We start from the raw sequence: 5,450 nt of genomic DNA on the forward strand, positions 1-5,450 counted from the left end.
TATATATATATATATATATATGTATGTATGTATATATGTGTGTATGTGTGTGTGTAGGTTTGTGTGTCTGTGTTTGTCCCCCCACCATCGCTTGACAACAGATGTTGGTGTGTTTGCATCCCTGTAACTTAGCGCTTCGGCAAAAGAGACTGTTAGAATAAGTACTAGGCTTACAAAGAATAAGTCCTGGGGTAGATTTGTTCAACTAAAGGTGGTGCTCCAGCATGGCCGCTGTCAAATAATAAAACAATTAAAAGAATAAAAGAATGCAGTACTGTTTCTACTTTGTGGATTTTCACCTATTGTGGTGGCAGGGTGGATCGTAACACCCACAATAGTTGAGGTTTTACTGTAGACGTGTTTGTCACCGAGGTGACCAAATCGAGTAAGTTCAGAAAAAACACAGTCAGCAAAATAAAAAAGAATAAAAAAATAGACAAGAAAAAAGCCCTAGAGAAGAAAATGAAAACAGAGTAACTATTCTGTGTAATTTCAGAGTGAAAAGCCGGTGTGATGACTGAGTACCTAGAACATTGAATAGGAACAAAAGAGGTACAAAAGAAATGTCAGCATGCTCTCCTGAATATGAAACACTTTCTATGTATAAATGGGGGGATGACTAAGCTGAAAAAAACCGAGGAGGACAAAAATTTGCCAGAAAGCAAAACAATAAATATGCCTACATATGTACAAATACACATACATGTATAGATATGTATGCATTGTTTGTATGTATGTATGTTTTATGTGTGTATTCTCATACATATACTTGCATATCTAGACATGCTCATATATATATATATATATATATATATAAAGATTGACTTTTCGTAATGAGATAAAAAAACCAAGGCTGTGTAGATTTTAGAACATTTATAAATATTTATAAATGTTCTAAAATCTACACAGCCTTGGTTTTTTTATCTCATTACTAAAAGTCAATCTTTATATACACACGCTGATATATGACCTACGTTGGACCCCTTATTCGCATAATCACCGAACCTGGAGCTTAACTATGGTCTAGCTATAGCACTTATTCAGCATTACCTGAAACCCCTGGGTCTCATTGACACCACTACCACTCATAACCTCTCTCTCTCTCTCTCTCTCTATATATATATATATATATATATATATATATATATACTTCTATATATATATATATTTATATATACACATATTTATGTTTGTGTATATGTATATATACACCGTCTCCAATGAAGGGATATAATAAATATCCTCGAAAGCCTTGGTTTTTTTATCTCATTTTTTATCTCAAATCCTTATATATATATATACATATATACATACATATATATATATACATATATATATATATATATATATATATATATGCGAGTAAAAATAAATACAAAAAAAGGTGGATTTTTTTGTATGATTGTGTATAGAGGAATATATTATTTTGCTTAAAAGAGTTCCAACACTGTCTGTTTTTTATGTTTTATTTATATTCCTGCAGAACTAATGTGGGGTATAGAATATGGAATATACAATATATAATATAATATACAATATATAATATAAAATAAAATAAAAATGGATGGCACCATGAAATAAAGTATTGAATGTAGATGAAATATTGAGTGTTCAATATAAAGGATCAAATATATAAATATATAAATATAAATATATATATATAAAGGCGACTCGAGTTTCAGGGCTATTTCCCTTCGTCATGGCCGGTATAGCTACATAATGAGAGACAGACAGAGTCATAATTACATACATGTACAAACATATATATATGTTGGGTGTACTTCCTAGCCTTGCCAGCCCCTGTAAAACCATCTGACCAATGTCAGTATGGAAAACAGATGTTAAATGATGAGGATTATGATGATAATGTTGATGATGACAATACATATATATATATTTATATACACACACATTGTTGTCATCTATTTGTTTTAAACATTTGTTTTTTTTCTGTATATTACTCACGAAAACACTCAACTATAAACATTTAATGAGGCTTGTTTGTTTGTTTATTTTTAGAACATAAATTTCCAGTTTGATACTTCTCACGTGTGTGTGTTACCTGTAAGGTGTGTTACCTGTAAGGAGATTCCCAAGAAATTATTGTACACACAGGTGAGAGGAAAGAATTTATTCTTTGAAGTTAGTAAAGCATAACTACAATATAGCCAAAATATTATCCTTTATACTCTATTTGCTTTAGTTATTGGACTGCAGCCATGCTGGGACACAATGTTGTTCAAATATGTTCTAAATTTTAATTTGATCTTACAGCCTTCATTCTCGCTTAGTTGTTTGTTACATGTCTGTATGCAAAAAATTGATAACTATACTAACTAGCTGGATAATGATTATAATAATCAGTTGTTTATCAATTATATTAACTAGCATAGGTTTAGTTCAGTAACAAATTCCACAACAAACAAGATGAGGACAAATATCCGTCAAATGTAAATAATGTAAATAATGTACATAATGTACATAATGCCTCATCTCTCAAATATAGAACTGTATTTTTGTGTACTTCCATTTTATTTATATTTGGAAAGTTTTCTTCTACTTTTTTAATCACAAAGTTTTCGATTAATTCATCGCTATGACACCGTGAACATTTCAAAATTATATTTCTGATCATATAAAACACTTCAAATATTATTTTAGCAACTTTAAAGTGATTTTCTTTTGTGCTGTAAACCATTTACCATTTCTGTGATGCTCCACCCCCTCCTTTGATGCCGTAAGCATCTGTTTATTCAGCTTAATGGTTAATCCAGTGTTGATTAAGACCTTCCCAAGATACAACAAAATGTGTTTCACATCATGAATCTTGCAAACCAAAAACACAAAAACAAAATAACATTTTTGTTTTTTATTTCAGTGTTTTTTTTTTGCTGTTGTTTTTCAAATGCTTTCTTCTTTCATATTTTGTTTTATCTTTTTGTTTCTTTTCTATTTTTATTTCTAATTTTTTGACTCTCCTTGTTTGTGTGTTAATCCAGGTGACAAAACATCAAATATTCTCTCTCCCTTCTCCCCTATCCACCATCTTGTTTTTACTCCCACCCCTCACATAACACTTTCATACTGTAACATCATCATCATCATCATCATCACTTCCACCACCACCACCACCACCACCACCATCATTGTCATCATCATCATCACCAGTGTCGTTGTCATCACCATCGTCATCATTTAATTTTTTTCGCTCTGTTAATTATAAAAACAGAAATAAATATTTCTTAGACCAACTGAAACTGAAAGTTCGTTAATTTTTATTAAGTATGTTATTAATGATGCTTTTAATAATGGGTCTGATATTAGTTGGTAAGTAAATGTTCTAAATAGTTCATAACTATTTATAGTAACTCATTGGTAAGCAAGCATCCATACAAATCGGTGTCAGCTTTTATTTGTATTTCATGAGCTCACTCTGCTAATGACCACAGCAGTGTTCATCATTGAAGTGAAAGTATACCTCAGTGGAGAGTTACTCTTGAGGTAGTGTCATAACTCAGTGGAGTGAGGGTTAGCGTTGTGGTGATGTTTACATTCAGTAGAATAAAGGTTATTGTTGCAATAGTGTCACATCTCAATGGAGTGAGTGTTATTGTTGTGGTAGTGTCACACCTCAGTGGAGTGAAGGTTACTGTTGAAGTAGTGTCACATGTCACTGGAGTGAGGCTTACTATTGAGGTAGGGTCACATCTCAATGGAGTGAGGGTTATTGTTGAGGTAATGTCACACCTCAGTGGAGTGAAAGTTATTATTCAAGTAGGGTCACATGTCAATGGAGTGAGTATTCCTGTTGAGGTAGTGTCACACCTCAGTGGAGTGAGGGTTACTATTGAAGTAGGGTCACATCTCAATGGAGTGTCACACCTCAGTGAAGTGGTGGTAAGTTTTTCAAGTGATGTCACACCTAAGTGAATTATTGTCATGGAGTGACTGTGGTGGGGACTGTGATTAGTGGAGTGCAGTGGTGATAAGTAAGTACAATACCTGATGCTTCTATTCCTCTATTATGAGATTGAGGTGATCCATTGATTTACTAAATTTCACTACTTAGGTATGTTATCACAAGTTTTGACACCTATTGTGATGTTTGATTAATTATAGGTGTGTTGTGTCATGAAACAGAGGCCCCAATATACATCAGAGAGGCAGATATCTTAATTTATTATTATGGTACAACAACTTGTTAATTTTAACGTATGATCTGTCACCATCATCATTATCATCATCAACACAATAACCAGCACCACTACTACCACCACCACCACCACCACTACTGATACTACCAGCAACAAAAACATCACCAGCAACACCACCACTACAAATACAACCATCATGAACACAATTACCGCTATCATCACCACTATTACCACCACACCACCACCACCACTACAATCATTATGACTACAACAACTACTACAACCACCCACACAAATACCACTACCACCACCACCACAACAACAACAACTACCAACACAAACTCTACTGCCACCATCAATAGAACTAACAATGTGAAATGAAGTGTTTTGCTCAAGAACACAATCCATTGCCCAGCTGAGGAATTGAAACCACAATCTTATGATCATGAGTCCAACACCCTAATCACTAAACCATGCACCTCCACTTTTGTTATCATTGACACACCTCTGACATCACATGCGTCTATGTATGTATGTATGTATGAATGAATGTATGTCACTTAGTCACTCATACAGTGGATGACACGCAAGTACTCATGAATTGCATTTCTGCTTCTTGCAAGGCATTTGGACTTGGCATTAGCCTGGACAAGACTCTTGTAATGTTCCAGCCTGCACCAGGAAATCCACATGTGAAACCAGCTATCTTGGTTGAAGGAACTATTCTGAAGGTAGTCGACAAGTTTGTCTACCTGGGCAGCACACTCAGCCATTCTTGCTCCCTGGATGAGGAAATATCTTTTAGGTTGCAGAGAGCAACTAATTCCTTCCGGTCTCTTCAGTCTCGTGTCTGATCCCAGCATGGCATAACAAGGCAAACAAAAGTTGCTGTGTACCGTGCATGTGTACTGACATCGCTCCTCTACTCATGTGAGACATGGACCCTTTACAAGCGTCATGTAAGGGTCCTTGAACGCTTTCATCAGAGATGTCTCAGACACATTCTCAATGTTGGCTGGACCTCAAAAATTCCAGACACACAGGTCCTGAGGACAGCTGATATCTTGAGTATTGAGGCAATGGTGCACAAGCACCAGTTACATTGGACTGGACACCTTATTACGTTCTGAGTTCAAAATTCCGTTGAGGTCGACTTTGCCTTTCATCCTTTTGGGGTCAATAAAGTAAGTACCAGCTAAGCACTGGGGTTGATATAATCAACTATTCACCTCCCCCAAATTACAGACCTTGTGCCTATAGTAAAAAGGATTATTATTATTATTATTATTATTATTA

The 5,450-nt window shown here is 34.7% G+C and overlaps 1 protein-coding gene across 3 annotated transcripts in view; it reads left to right on the forward strand.

Annotated features, from left to right (window-relative positions):
- The window catches only part of LOC106870807 (uncharacterized), a 38,688-nt gene that overhangs the window by 21,026 nt on the left and 12,212 nt on the right, over positions 1-5,450 (forward strand). For 2 of the 3 annotated variants that reach the window (XM_052973313.1, XM_052973312.1), the window contains one exon: positions 2,020-2,115. The exons of the other annotated variant lie outside the window; for it this stretch is intronic. The gene's annotated coding sequence lies outside the window, so the exon portion shown is untranslated. The remainder of the gene's footprint in view (positions 1-2,019; positions 2,116-5,450) is intronic. 3 annotated transcript variants of the gene reach the window in all.

This window comes from Octopus bimaculoides, chromosome 15 (genome assembly GCF_001194135.2).
Source record: "Octopus bimaculoides isolate UCB-OBI-ISO-001 chromosome 15, ASM119413v2, whole genome shotgun sequence".
In the NCBI taxonomy this organism is placed as follows: Eukaryota; Metazoa; Mollusca; class Cephalopoda; order Octopoda; family Octopodidae; genus Octopus; species Octopus bimaculoides.